The 16,183-nt window shown below is 39.0% G+C and overlaps 1 protein-coding gene across 5 annotated transcripts in view; it reads left to right on the top strand.

Annotated features, from left to right (window-relative positions):
• Positions 1-16,183, top strand: part of spop (speckle type BTB/POZ protein) — a 96,617-nt gene that overhangs the window by 25,383 nt on the left and 55,051 nt on the right. The window contains exons 1-2 of one of the 5 annotated variants that reach the window (XM_085271976.1): positions 5,021-5,443; positions 8,974-9,168. The exons of 2 other annotated variants lie outside the window; for them this stretch is intronic. The gene's annotated coding sequence lies outside the window, so the exon portion shown is untranslated. Of the gene's footprint in view, positions 1-5,020; positions 5,444-8,973; positions 9,169-16,183 lie in introns of those variants that run through there. 2 more of the 5 variants (XM_085271975.1, XM_085271977.1) reach the window with 2 other exon arrangements.

Raw genomic sequence — 16,183 nt, 5'->3', positions numbered from 1 at the left:
TGTATGATTGTTTAAACTTGATCTACATAAATGCAAACAGAGTTTCGTTGAACTCTCAGTTCATGATTGGAGTTCAAAGAAACCTCCCGAAACAGATGAGAACTAATACCTGTAACTGGTATGGGTGCATGATATTCACTCCATAATATTTTTTTATTTTTTTATTTTTTTTAAGATATCCAGTAATAGCTGTATTTTTCTTGCGCATTTGAGCCACTACTGTATTTTTCATTTACTTTTTTTGATACACTTATGCATGTTGGCATTTGCTGAGCATATGGAGTTTTTTCTGCTATGTTGAAATACTGACCTCTTCATTTGAGTTTCTTTATAGACTAGGGAAAGAATGGAAAGGCAGCAAGATATGCTGAGTAGGGGAGGTGGTGAGCAGCTGTTGTGCTAGGGTGGCTAGAAAACTTTCACAATGTTATGATGGCACAGTATCAAGCCAAGCAGTTCAGGTTGTTTTCACCAAATGTCCTCACTCACACACCTCAGGATGTTTAAAGTAGAACTCCCCATTGACAGTCTAACTGTAGCACAGCATGCTCCTTGCTGCACTGCTTGAGCTGATGTGCATCCTTCAGGCTTGGGTGATGTGGTCTGTTTTACTAAACTACTGGTGTTTGATTTCTGAGTCATCCCTGAAGACCTAGCTCTTATCACCAGTGATGATCCTTGACATAAATTTTGGTCTGTATGATACAGAACGTGACGTGTACTCTCTGAGCATGTGCACTTGATTGGAATGGGACTTACAGTCATTGACTTGAAAATGGTCAAAACCAAGGCCAATGGGGTATTGTCGTCACCATGCTGGGTGGGTGCCATGGACAATTAAGTTTGAATGTGAGAACAAAGAGATGTAGGAGCTTAAGATTGATGCTGTTGTTGTACCAGCTAAAAATCTGGGTTTGAATCTCAGTGACCTCAAAGTCAGAGTCAGAGGTCAAGTTTTCTGACGATCTTGTGAATGCGATAACTGAAGAACACGGCGACGTAGATTTTTGAAATCAATAGGTCTGCCTGATTGGAGGCTGAAGCGTAGCATTGGTGGTCTCCAGTATTTATTTATTTATTTATTTTTTTCTTCAAATATGCTTTTTGCAGTTTACCAGTGTACTTCACTGATATATCTTTAATGCTTGATATATATTTGTATACCCACTGAAGTCCTGTTTTCTGCTTGCTTGGAGATGATTACACATTACTTCAACTCAAATATAGAAGATTAAATTGTCCTAGTGTGTTGTTCTTTTTTTGATCTCAGCTAAATCTTACTACTTGTTAAAGTTAACAATCAGCAAAATGTACTTGAATATAACTACGAAAAAAACTTCAGCCTATCTAATTAGTGTACTGACTGGCAAATGGTAAGATGCCAATGATCTGACTGACTGCATACCAACAGATAGCCCAGTTCACTTTAATACCAACCAGTACAATACTGTTCACATACTGTATGACTGGACAGGTTCATGCTTGTTTATTGTCCAGCACCACTTTCGTTTTTCTTCTATTGTTACATCTTTCATTCTTCACTGTGTCTGATTTTGTTCCTTTCACAGATATCTCTGGGTAAGGGCACAAAAGTTGTTCGAGATATTTTATCGACAAAAAGTGACCGGACTAGAAACCAGAGTACTTTTTAATTTTTATTTTACTTTGGTAGCAACTCTTGTGGGAATCATCATGGCTCTAGTTATGTAGTTAATGAGATCTCACTGTGAAAACTGCAATGAAATATTTGTGTTTGAAAATTCTTTTTGCAAATATGAAGAAAATGGCTCATCCAGACATGTCCAGCCTGCTTATCCAAAGTTACAGAGACTGAAATCTAATTTGTTTTGACATCTGGATTTTGTGTTTGTGTTAGTTTTTGTCTTTAAAGACATTCCTTGCTTTCTTTCTCCCTTACTCATTTTGTGTCTGCATGTATGCTTCCATTTATATCCATCTCTTTCCCCATTCATTACCATCTTAAATAACTTTTTACATATTTATTATGTTTATATATTTAACGTTTTTCTTTCTTTCTTTAATGGGTGCTGTCTTATGTTGTTTTTTAGGCTTGTCATTCTTTTTTTTCTTTTTTCTTTTTTTATCTGCCTCCATCTCTAAGTCCATCGCTGTCTACTGTTGCCACCATCCTGGCATCTGCCAGAGCAGAGAAAGTCTCTCTGGTGCTTTTGATTGGCTGTTTAGAGATTGGAATGTGCCTGCCTGACACAAATGACTTCATTAGAGAGAGTGATAATCTCAGAGGGGGTCTTCACCAAAGGCATTCTTCAACAAAGGCCATTTAGACAAAAGACAAAACATTTGAAATGGTTAACGTGAGTAATTTCAAATGGCAGAACAGGCGAGGAAGCTGAGTTTTAGTGCTAAAAGTTTGATAGTGGCAGGAGTGTTCTCAGAGATAGTGAAAGAGAAGGAGATGAATTAGGGAAGCTTCAATTCAGAGCATAACTGTTGGTTACGGTCCCAGATTTACTGTGAAGATCTGAAATGTCAGTGTGTGTGTGTGTGTCTGTGTGTGAGAGAGTGTGTTTGTATGTGAATGTGTGTTTGTGGTAGTCTAGCAGCTTTATCTGCCTGGCATTTCCTGTTTTCAGAACTGACTGTGGTACCAAGCAACATCTGATGACCCTCCAAAAGGCTCAGTGCTGCAGAGAATACTAAGGGGAACACTTGTAACCTTAACACAAATTAGAAAGGCTTAGATTTGGAGGGTGACTCACAAGGTTTTGTCACCTTTACTAACACCAGCAGTTATTTTGCAGCTGTTATCTTAATAGTTTCATGGGAATTTGGATTTGATTCTGCCAGTGCCAACTTTCCGTGAGCTCCCTTGTGCAGGTAATGAACTGATCTCAAATCAGGATGCTGGCTGATTAATATAGATGATATGACACATTTCCAGCTGGGTGGTATCAGCTTTTGGCTGCAACTTTGCAGTCTCTTCCACTTCAGTGGTGCAAGGATAGAGGTTGGCATTTAGGTGTCAGGAGACAAACAGAGATGTTCGTCTGCAGGCACCCAGCGCCCACCACTATCTCGACTGGGGTTCCTCCAAGTAAATACTGAAAATGTCAGCTCAAAATTACATTTAAGTTGAAACTTTTGAAATTTTAGCATTTTGAATGTCATATCTTTTTTTTGAAAGAGAAAACGCCATAAAATTTATTGAAGCTACATTAACAAACCATACTTGTTACAAATGAAACATTCAACTTTTATGCAAATGATCTAAAAATGAGAGCGAATATAGTTTGAAAGAATAGACCGATGCTTGTTTACCTGTCCTTTATTTCTCTGACATTTCTCTTTTAAAGGTTTATGTATCCTTGCTGTTAATGCTTAGTCTGACCAACAGTGTTTTTATCTGTTAGTGCTACCTGCATTTCCATTCTTATTATCAGGGCTGCGGTTTGGCACTTTACCGAGTGAGATGGGTAATTTTCAGCCCTCGCTGTATAATATCTGTGCTCTTTAATGTATAGATAACAATGTGTAAAAGGTGAGAAGATCACTTTTGGATTTAAGAGTTGGTCCATCTTTTAGTAATTTAATGAAGAGCATTTAAAATTCTTCCTGAATATAAATGAGTGTATGCATGTGTGGGTGTCGGTGTGGGTATGTGTGTAAGCGTCGTAATTGGGAAGCAGAGTGACGTTGGGGCACACAAAGGAGCAACCCTTGTCGTACCATGTGTAACCGATGGATGGAACTGAACTTATTAGCACAACTACCTTTTCCTTTCTTTTACTGAAAAGAGCAACAGCAAAGCAATAAGACAGAGAGCACTGCATCTGTCTCCAAATCTCATCAATGGTCTGTGAGACTGCCTGGTTTCAGTATGTTTTTGTGAATTCTGTAGCTCTATTAAATAAAGAGAGGAATGAACTTTCTTAAATGGTTCATTCATCTCCTAGAATTACTTTGTTGACAGTTTATATTAAATCATGCATTCAGATGTATTCTCTTATTGGATATAAAGTACCTGTGATTGTATAAATTTAGGAAGTACATTAGTACTAAGTCTATTTCTTTGTTCTCATCTGTAGGTACTTTAAAATACAGCCTCACGACTTGCTTCGGCTATTTCTTAAGAATTAACTCTTCTTGTTGATGTTAGTTTTTTTTTTTTTTTTTGGATTCAGGAAGCCAGTTTATTTGGTCAAGCTCACTAATACAGACTTGGGCAAATTCAAAACATAACCTAAGCTGCAAGTGACTTGAGTCTCTGTGTGGTATTTCTTACTTGTCTGAGTCATTTTGCTCCCTTTAGACAATGTAAAATGATACTTCTGAGATGCCCAATCAGCAGGGAATTGTATCACTGACGATCCAAAAAAGTCACTATTGGAGAAAAAATATGTTTTGTGATGTTATACTACTGTGATTAAGAGTCACAAGAGAAAGTATTACTAGTTACTAGTAAGTAACTAGAAATACAGTTGGAGAAATCGAGAGAAATGCTGTTCTGTTTGTTTTAATTCCCCCATTTCATTTTCCAGGTTTTGTTATTAGTTTCATGTATTGATCTACTTTTGGAGTTGATCCATATTTGGATTTGAATCTAGGAATTTTTGGGAAGAAATCTTTAGGGATGAGATAAAATTAGTCATATTGGATCACATCAAATTGATACAGGAAAGATTAGAAGACGCGTGTTGTTTTTTGTTGTTTTAAAGAAAATTGAAACACAAGTCATCCAGATATCTTTCCGGGACTCAAATCATTCATGGTTTGGCAGTAGTTTTTAGCCTTGGTTGAGCTACAGTCTTGGACAGTTCTTGTTAACATTTGTTGAATTATTCTTGATAATTGTTCTTGTTGACATCTGGTAAGAAGCAGGAATATTGTTCCCCAAGGTAAAGACGAGTGGTAGTGTGAGAGAATCCCAGCGTTGACCATCGATGACATTAGAGCACCCTTGATCCCAATATTGCTGCACAGTGATGTGACAGTATGACACATTAAGCGAACAGTTGAACCTAATTGGCTCCTTGTGTGTGGGTGTGTTGGTGTGTATCCAACTGGGATTTATGTCCTTTGTAATGCTAATGGAAAGACAGCAGTAGGGATCGATGTACTTTACAAAAAGACGTTCATACTTTACATTAATATTTGGTTCATTGATGGGTTTTCACAGATTTTTTTTTTTTTTTTTTTTTTTCCGTGTGAGAGCAATACAAGAAGAAAAGATAAATTGGTGAATGGTCAATGGCACTTGGTATTTGAAGACATGCTTTCAAAATTCTACAATATTTTCTTTTTCCCCCCCCAATCCAATATCAGTGGATTCACATGTGTTGTCATTGTTCTTTTACTCTGCAGACACACAGCTCTGTTGAGGATGACATCCCACAAATTCAGTAACTTGTACTGCTGCCGGCACAGTTCGTCATTATAATTGTTGGAGAGTAAGGAGGGAATGGTAAGGAGGAAATAAATGGAAAAAATGGCAGAAAATCTCATTGTGCCTGAAATTGCTTCCTTCCTACACCACTGTTTCTACATAGTAAATATTTTAAGCTCTCGGTAGTTTACTGTGAGATTTTGGAATCATTACTGTATATGTAGCCCACCACTGTTATCTTAAAATCGCTAGCAAAACCCTGAATCTGCTTTTTTTTTTTTTTTTTTTTTTTCCCCCCCCCCCTTCCCCTGAAAGAGGATTATTTGTAGCTTTATGGTACTTAAAAGTATAATTGTCACTGAATTCAAACTCAAAGCTACTAAATGCAAGCATAGGCAGCCATTCTAGACAGAGCACCATAGTGAACATTGTTAAGGATAATGAAATTATTCCTTGCTGAAATTAAATCTTATGAATGTTTGGAGATGCACAAAGTTGCTTGGATTTCAAGCCATAATTAAAAGGGAAACAAAAAATGGAAAGTGGGTGTGCTATGGTCTTAACTTTAATACCAGCAGAAAATGCTGATCTCCTGGGAAGTTTCCACACAACATTCTCTACGGTTTACAGAGAAGGGTATGAAATTGAGAAAATATACTGTGGGCAATAGTTCTCTGGATCAAAATGCCTGTTTGACATCAGAGTTCACAGGAGAAAGGTAGTTTGGCCACTCTCCTCTGAACTTGAGACAGACTCTGTCACTCACAAACTCACTCATCACCCCCAAGGTATGCAGAAGAGTGTGTCTGAATGCACAAGATATCAACCCTTGAAACACATGGACTACAGCACCAGGAGACCACACTGGGTGCCATTCCTGCCAGCTAACAACAGGAAAACAGGCTAAATTTGCATAGACTCGCCAAAATTGGACAATAGAAGAATGCAAAGGTCTCAGATTTTTGGTGGTAGGGTCAGAAAATGCTGTAAACATCATCATGGATCAATCCTGCCTTCCATCAGTGGTTCAGTGGGATATTTTTGATGACAGGCTTTGGGGCTGTTAGTACCAATTGAGCATCGTTTAAATGCTACAGTCTGTCTTGAGTATTGTTGCTGACCATCTCCATCCCTTTATGACCCGAGTGTAACCATCTTCTGATGGGTGCAAATGGCTCAAACTGGTTTCTTGAATATGACCGTGATGGCCTCCACAGTCCATAGATCGTACTGGTAATTGGAGATTTGGATCATGGATGTGTAGCTGACAAATCTTTATAAGCTATTGTGTTAATATGTACCAAAATCTCTGAGGAATGCTTCTAGCATCTTGTTGAATCTGTGCCATAAATAATTAGGGAACCTGTTAAGGCAAAAGGGGTCCAGTATTTGTAAAGTGTACCTAACAACGAAGTGGAGAGTAATTCAATATATAGGTTTTTTTTTTTTTTTTTTAATTGAATTTGTTTTATGTGGGATACAATTTAATAGTCCCCGTTTACTAATTTTCAGGCCTACTCCAAGTTTCTCATTTTGCATAATGCTTTGGTCCAGAAAAGCTGAAACCTGTTGGCATACAAAGAAACTGACAGAGTGCATACATGATGTCCAACACCCTTTGTGAAAAGAGAAGGATAAGAAGAGATTAGACAAACGAAGGGGATAAAGATAGAGCTAAAGACAGGCTTTGTTTTTGGTCCCCTTATGAGCCAGGGATCCTGCTAATTACCAAGCTCTCTGGTCCTTGCTAAATGTGTTTGAAATCCACTGGATGCAGATAATTGAGCTGGAAATGTGTTACATGACAAAGTCATGCTGAAGGACAACCACTAAAAAAGGCCTCCTCTCCATCGTTTTCTCTGTCAGGCACACTTTTGATATAAAACTTTCTCAAATGATTCATTCCACAGTGTTTATCTTTGTTGTTTGTTGAGATTAAAGCTTAGGGGATGCTTGAACCACCTTTTGTGATAAGCTATAGTCAAAACAGAGACAGGTCAGTGGTGGACGTGTCAGACAGGTCTGTGTTTTCTTGTTGCTGAATAATTGCTTTTAGTTTTCAATTTAGGGATTTGAGCTTTTTAAAATCCCTCACATCATCATAGCAAAGCAAAAGACTGTTTTTATAGCCACAGGCTGGATGTGTCCATCTATGCATCTCAAGTTTTTTTTCTCAGCTAAACAGTGTCTTGTACTTGAGTTTTTGTATAGCCTAAGTCTCAAATTGATTTCGGTGCTTCATATAAAATTGATTTACTGACTTGGATACATAGATCCCGGGCAGAGATCAGCCTCCCCTGAGAATGTTGGAGTAAAGTGAAAACAAGGTGAAGAGAGACTCCCTGTCGTTCCATTTGCATTTTAATTATAAATTGCATCATTGCACCGAGTGCGGTAACAAAACAACTCTGCCTCTCTCCATTCACTCCTCCCATTTGCTTCAAGCTCAGCTCACTTCACGAGACTGAAACTTCGTGCGGAGAGCCTCTGCTGGGCAGAAATTAAAGAGGGAGAGTTATATGTAAGAGAACAGTTGGTGAAGCTGAATGAAGCCTTGCCTCAGTGAGTGTATGAAAACGTTATACAAATGATGTTTGTATCAGTTTAGTTTAGAAGAAATACATTGCTAAAAGAAGATTTTTGTTTCGATAGTAAGACAGACTTTGCTTTGGGCACTGGAAAAGAAGACAGTGAAAAACCTCTGGACTTGCTGCAGCCAATATCATTTTGTCATTTAAAAAGCTTTTCTCTGTTATCTTGGCAACATGGGCCCACTATGATTTGATGTCTGTCTCAGAGTATATAATAATTTTTATTTTTTCAGGGCTGCAAATTTTCTCAGCAGGTTTGACTGTTTCTGCTGTGTGTCTTTGTGTGTGTTTGTTTGTGTGTGTCTACGCTTAGGAGTATTAGTTTGTCACTTGTGTTGTCAGTAATTATATAGAGCTAATTGATCACACTGGAGAAGTGTACAAGGACAAACTGTGTGAATGCAGACTGAGAGGCTTGAGATGTGGCCCATAAAAATCCAGCATAGCATGGCACATTATTTACAGGGGTTGTATTTCCGTACCACTTGCAAAAGGTACCCCATATGTGAGAGAAGTCCTTTATCTTTCCTGCAGATTTGACTGATAAAAATGTTACATTGGAATGGTTTCTATCGGAGTTTGCAAAATATGGGAAAAGAATATTGCCAGTATGCAAACAGATTAATTTGCATTTTTCTAATCCTAAAAGGCAGAAAAGCAGTTGGCATGTGTAAGGAAGTATACCAAGCCATTCACTTTCATATATTTATTCACACGTTGCATCTTTGTGTGGGGAAAAAACTTTGAACAGACTGCAGGTGTTTTGACACACACAATTTGAATAGTGTTGGGGAAAATCAAGAGGTTTCCCATTCTCACATATAGTACTGTGCAAAAAATCTTGAGCCACCACTCGTAAAGTAGTCTTGTGTTCTCCAGTTTTTCTTTCATTTTTAAAGGTGGGAAATGGGTAGAAAACTGAGGTATGCCAAATTACACAAGAATTTATTTGAAAATTGGTGGCAACTGGTCTTATGAAGTGACATGTTTCAATCAGTCATGGTTTTGCCTCCTCAGAGCCTGGACATGAGCACGCAACATTGAAGCGGCGTGGGATCATCTTGACAGAGAATGGAACAAAAGGCAGTTGGTATGCAAAGAAGCACTTTTGCAATGTCCTCCAAGAAGTCTGGAGAACTATTCCTGAAGACCACTTAAAGAAATTAGAAGAAAGCTTGGCTAAGAGAGATCAGGCTGTGCTGAAAAACAAAGGTGGACATACCAGTCTGTTTTTCCCTTATAGAATATATTTCTATGTATGTTTGGATGTGTTTCAATCATTGACTGCACATTTTTCAAAATTTCCTACAAAAAATAAACAAAAGACGAGTGGTTTAACATGTTTGCGCTACACTGTATAGCATGAGATAGTTGGCTATAGATTTGAACTACTCTGTTTGATTTAGACAAGGTTTGCTACTTTTCTAGAGTATATAGGATGCAGGAAACACAATGTACACTTTATACTAGGGAGCTGAGAGGGTAAAAACCATCTAATAACTTTTCCAACTGAATCAGATGTTTACATTCTCACCTACAGGTTTGCCCGACCTGTAATTCATGTGTAAATTCTGGACTGCATTGCATTGTGTTAAAACTTCTCAAGTCGTTTTAACTGTAGTTTAAATTGTGTACAAGCTGCTCTTTATATAACCTTTATGTGCACTTGAGTCATGTAGCAGCTGGTCTGCTCTGCAACAGAAGAGCAATGGAGAGATTTGGTAAAGATCAGAATATGACGGACAAGTGGGAGGATTTAAGAGAGGATGATGGAAAAGGGCAAATGCTGCCAAAATATTCTTTTCTTGTCTTTTCAGCCTTACTATTACATTAGATGCACAGACGTACTGGGCTACTTGTATATTACACCGACAGGAGCTGCTCAGCCATGGAAACCCATGACATGAAGCTCCAAGCAAATGTTTTTTGTGCTGATGTTGATGCCAGAGGAGGTTTGGAACTCCTCCAGTTTGGAAGATTTGACTTCACTTACTGTATTGAAAATGTAATTATTTCTTGGTATGACTATAGCAAACACTGTGACGTACTTACAGTACATGCAGTACATACAGTACATGCATCGGTATGTTATGTGTTGCAGTACAGCTGGGGATATATTTTGAGCTAAGCTGTCTTGTTTTATTTGCTAGCATTATAGTAGTTTTGTTATCTTAGCTGCAAGTAATACCTTTCTCGTTTGAAATCATCTAAAGTAGAAAATGCCACGTGAATTAGTAGATCTAAAGCAAGGTATGTAGTAAGGCATGGTTGCTCAGTTTTATAGCAGTCTTGAGAAGGATTAAGAGAAGTGAAAACGGAGAGTTTAGGTGATTTAAAAAGGGGAGAGAGAAGGAAGCTGTGAGAAATGGAGAGTGAGAGAAGATGACTGGTGATACGGAGAGGGATAGTGATGGTGTTTCGCTGGAGTTTGCTCCACGGTTCAGGGAGGACCTCTGTCTCTGCCAGTGCCTCTTAATCCATCACACCTCCTGCGGTCCTGGATCCGACACACTACAGCGTCTTCCCAACCCGCTGACGAATTTATGCTCAGCTCTGTCATGCATGTGTGCCCACTGTTCCTGGCCTTCTCTTATCCCTGTTTTCACTCTTTTTCTTTCTCTGAGTGAATGTCAGGGCTATCAGCACTGCCTCGGGCAAGATGGACAGACACTGTTTTACAGTGTTTTTATACATGCTCCACATCTAGACTTGTTCTTTCTCTCAACACTGAGAGGCTTTTCTCCTTCCCTTTTCATGTTTTGCCTGCCAGTGTCTCCTGCAGCAAGCTCAAATATTTTCAGTGTTCTTGCCCTTAATTTCTGCTACAAATCCAGAATCTCTCATAACGAATATTTGGGATATCTTCCTTTTTTATGATCCATGTGCATGTACTTATTTGACAGGATGTGCACCTCCAGCCATCTGTGAGTTTTAGAAATGAGGGTCGGCTACTTTACTTGATCAATCTTGCTAACCCCCCAGATGGATCTGCACATACTGCCTAAGCTTTTTATGAAATCTGACGTTATAATGAACAGGCTTGATTAACCCTCTGTCAGACTGCTCACCAGAGCTGGAGGAAAGAGAATTGTGGTGGTGGTGATAGAAGAACATGGCCTGGCTCTAGGCTGTGAAAAGATGAGCTAGCATGTGGGCATTTGATTTACGTTCAGAAATGCGTCACACATACGTTGAAGTCTGCAGCACTTTGTCACTTAACCTCAGTTTTCTGGCAGGTTTTCAGTGTTTGTAGTCTGTCCCTCTCAACTCTGCAGCCCGCCTGTGTACCTCACAGGTTTGCTCTGTGCCTGTTGTTGCACAAGGTGACCCTCTAAACACTCCAGGATCCCTGCTGTGATTCTGGCTTTTCTTTGTAGCGGCCAAATTACGCACCTCCACCCCCTGTCCACCTGGTGGCGATGTCTCAGCACCTTCCCACCTGTTTCTCTGAGGGAGAGGATAGTAGGTAACTTAATATTTTTGACATTTCCATTTTATTTTCCGTGTAAAGGGAATTAAGATAGTGACAGGCTAATTGTGTATTGATGTGTGTTTGTGTGCTTGCATGTAGAATGTGTTTTTCCTTTTCTTTTGTATAATGAATATATTTTCTGTTTTTGAGACTCTGCGATAGCTGTAATGAATTCCAGAAGGCTTTTTGTTGTTTTGTTCTGTCACTCCTATTTCACAGTAGACCAGGTTGCTTGAAGTCCCTGCCATATGGTCATACTGAAGGATTTATTGGATAAACTTAACCTTTTCATACAAAAACATTGCTATAACTCTACATAACTTATGTAACCACAATAGGATCCGTTTGTCTTTAGAATGGCAATTTATTGTAAAGTTAGAGTAGGTGACATTAGATTATGTTGGAACAAGTATTAATTTTAGAATATGAACACCACCTACACTTGTGTTCATAATCCAAAAACTCGTGGTGATGGTAAATGTAGATTGTAATTTTTCAACAGCGACATTTTATATGTCGGGATAGTAAAGCTAAATATTTTTTCTGCATGTGTTTTTGCTACTATTTAGCCATGACAGCAGAAGCAGCATAAAGAGAAAATGTGCAATGCAGCAGTGGTCCCTGGCTGTAACTATCAGTTAATTAGGTGAAGTATTACACTGAAACAGGTACCCTAATGGACTGCCAAGAATGTTATGTTAGGACGACTGGCTCTGTAGCCACAGTCACTGGCATAATTGCAAATTATTGATCTGTGAAGATATTATAGGCTGATGATCCAACCTGCTGAATATTATACAGGTTCACCTCCTGCAGCTCCCACCATGGTATGAATATGTTACCTCTTAGGTGCCATGTGGTATTTGCAACCAGGATGTTAGAATCAGATTTTTGGGTCTTGTGGGTTATAAGGCATTGACCGGTTTTGTTTTGACAAAGCCTGCAGGTACTAGATCGGATTAGAATCTCAGGAATTTGGAGACCAAGTCAACACTGTGTCATGTTTGTTGACTCATTTTCTTCTGTTTCTTTCTCTCTTTCTTTCTTTCTTTTTTTTTTTTCTCCCCCGTCCAGTGTGGTACGGTGCATTGTACTGCAGGCCGTTGCCAGTGACATTGCTATGGGAATGTGATCATTTGCAAGGATGTTTAGGGGGTGCCTCATGTCAAATAACATCCAAGTAAATATCAGGATCTGAAGATTCCCAGAAAATTACACTTTCAGTGGTTTTAGCATTATGGCTGTTCCGTCTAATTGAGGAAACAATATGAGCAAATGTTCTTTGTCAAAGATGTTTTTTGTTTGAATTTTAGTTGGTCTAAAAGAACACAATCTGGGAGAAGTCAGGCTAACAATTCAGAGAAAATTACAACTGATGTATGCTCTGTCAGCCCAGCAGCTTAACAATGTGCACTCTCCAGCATTTCTATGCATGAGCTTCTGCTTTCGGCTGCTCCCTTTAGGGGTCACTGCGGTGGTTCATCTGCCTCCATCTCACCCTATCCCGAGCATCCTCCTCTGTCACATCAACCTTCTGAATATCCTCCTTGACCACATCCATTAATCTTCTCTGTCGTCTTCCTCTTTTCCTCCTACTTGGCAGCTCCATATTCAACATCTTTCAGCTCCTTTCCAGCCTCACATAGAAATCACTACACACCTTTTCCTTTCTCTTTGCCACCTAGCCTCCCAATGCTCTGTCTACTTTACTCGTCCTCCTGACTATCCCTCTTGTTTCTTTGCTAACCCTTTTGAATGCTTTCCTGTACCTCCTCATTCAAAGCCAAGTCTCCTTTTCTCTGTCCACAGGGTACACCTTCTTAGCAAATTACCACTTCAGCTGTACTTTCCCAGTCCTCCCCACCTTTTGTCACCCTATGTTCCTGCCTCTTCCTGAAATGCATGTTCACCTCATCCATCCTTTTCTCTGCCATCTGTGCTTTTCTCTTTTTAACACTATATCTCTCTAACACCACCTCATCACACCTGTTCCTTTTTACTTGCATTTCTTCATCGAAGAACATTCAGCATCAACGCTTCAGTTTCTACCTTCAAACTCATGATCCTGGCTGATATTCTCCTCACCTCTACAACATTGTTCACATGATCCTTTCTCCATTTCTCTTCCTATCTACACCATGGTTGTTAACCTGTGCACCAACGGATCCTGCATGGAAATCTTATTGGTGATCTACACGTTTTATCTGGCAAACCCAAGCAAGTCTAGTTAAATGATTGGAAATGTTTTAAATATCAAATGTCTGGCAAACTTGGCATTTCTTTGATCCTGTTAAGATTATTATTATTTTTTTTTTAGAAGGGCCAATAAATACTTTTATCCTGCAATGAAGTAAAGATAATACTCCAACAGCTAGACATATTGAAAGTAAACAAGCTAAATATGCATTGTTCTCACTGACACTGAGGTTGGGAAGGCTGTGCAAGCGATGTGCATCACCAGCTATTCAGATTGTCACAAGCACAGATGGAAAAACAAATGAACAGAAATGTGTCCTCGAGTGTAAATATGCATTGTAAGCTCTTCACAATATCAGATTTGCAGATGGAGGTAACATATGCACAGAATATGCTATCACCACGTAAAATTTACAGATGGAGTGAATATCGCAGCACAGGAATTATTACACCATGAGCCGAGTGTCATGTATTCACTTAGTGTGTAACATGTTAGTGATGTGGTACCGGTATACCGTGGGGCTGTAACAGTCTGGACAGCTGGTGGCCTCTAGCTCTCATCCTGATGGCAGAGGCAGACGCAGCATCACCTCGCTTACCTCTTGTTTATGCAGAAGAAGTTGAATCTATCTGTCTTTTGGTTTGTCAGAGTCTCTTCCCTGGCGTGTTGAAGTATGTGACAGAGAGATGGAGAGAGATGGTGACTGGACTGGTAGAGTGAGAGCAGACTGTCTTTCTGTAATGAATATAAATGGGCTCCAGGTCTCACTCTCCTCATCTGGCCTACCTTTCTGAAAGCAGACATGGGATGAGAATGTGGATTGAAGTTGGCCCATCCTCCTATACTCCTTTTGCTACACAGTCACACCTTCTGCATTATACATACAGAAAACAGAAGATCAAACTTGTTTTGTGCCATGCTTTTTTTTGCCGGCTGCATTTTGGTTTTAAGGTGTCATTTGAAAGGGGCATCTTGAACATAATCTTCTGCAAGGTAAAAGGTAAAAAATGACGACGTGCCCTAAGGAAGCCCACAAGTTACACTTATAACTCAACATAGCACTGAATTCTGATCTGTAGGGTACATTTATTCTGCTTATGTAGTTTGTAAACTATTTCTTTTTCTAATTATTCACTGTCTGTAGTCCTGAAATGTAAAAAACTGAGGAAATTCTAATGTCAAAGAGCTGATAAATTGTTGTATATCATTTAAGATTAAGTGTGTGTTGAGAGACATTAAGTGTAAGTGTGTGGAGAGACATAAACCATTTTGACACTTATGTGAATGTAAAGTAAGAACATTTGTTAAAACATGACTTCTTGAAATGAACCATAGGTTAAAAAATGAATGGTTGCAAGAGGTTTTAGTGCTGAGGTTGTTGTGCAGAAAATCAGGAATGATGTGTCTTGTCAGTCAAGATTTTGTGATAATGACATTTTCAATAAAGATGTGCAAAAACCGATGTTGAAGGACAGGAGTGCAGAACATTTTCTCTTTTCTACCGTGCACTTTCTGTTTTTGATTAAACTGTAATTATTGTAAGTGCAGAATGGGTTAAAACCAGAGTGGCAACATCCAAGACTATAATAAGGCTCATGCAGAAGTGCCAGAAACGGTTCTTCATTTCCAGTTACTCAAATGATGACAAATTGCTCTGAAGATGAGTCCCCATGGACTTCTGTGCTAAAATGCCCAGCAGAAATGAAAATTTTTTGCAACAGCTGTTTGGGGGCAAACTTTTAAATAACTCCCCTGTACACATTTTTGTGAACATTTAACCTTTTAGCATTATTTTGTCATGACTAACAGTCGCCTAGCGTTAGCAGGTTTCTGTGACTGTGTGATGTTGTCCATCAGTCCATCGCAGCACTGTTAACCAGGCTCTGTAGTTTTATCTTGTAACTTAACAGTTACAAAAAAACCCCAAACAAACAAAAAAGGAGAGCCAATGCCACAATGCTAAAACCGAGTCTTCGAAATGGCAGTTTACAAACCAGATGGTGACATCTTTGTGACTCAATTCATTTTTATATGGCCTGTAAATTGCATGTGAAAACCATGCAGAAAATACTTTGGTGAGCTTGTGACATTAGTTTTTCAGATTTAAAAATAGAACCTCTTACTTTAGTGGTGTTCAATACAACAATAGCCCTCAAAAATTGTAGTGGTAAAGAAGGACAGGTCATTTAGTCTTCACAATGCAGCATCCCTAGCACAGCGTTTGTATGCTTTTGTTACAGAAGAGTAAACTGTTGTCTAGTTCTTTAGTTTGCTGTATTTGCAGGCAGAGAAATTTTGATGTATACTCTGCAGAATCTGAACTTGTTTGCTGTTCTTCTGCATTGCTCTCTCTCTCTTTCTAAGCACTTCTTATCCTCATCCTAATTTTCACTGCTTTTTATCCAACCTTAGAAGTGCTGATGGCTACCAAGTAGCTGCAAAAAATTCTTCAGTCCTTATCTGAACCACAGCACCTCGATTACCTCTTTCCTTTGTCTTTTAATTGCCTTTGGGAGAGCACAGTCTTTGTGCCTGCCATACACTGTAATGTGACAATA

Source organism: Mchenga conophoros, linkage group LG4 (assembly GCF_057382185.1).
Source record: "Mchenga conophoros isolate Kocher_MC1m ecotype Shallow Benthic linkage group LG4, M_conophoros_male_GT1.1, whole genome shotgun sequence".
NCBI classification, from domain to species: Eukaryota; Metazoa; Chordata; class Actinopteri; order Cichliformes; family Cichlidae; genus Mchenga; species Mchenga conophoros.
This window is presented reverse-complemented; position numbering and strand designations above follow the sequence as displayed.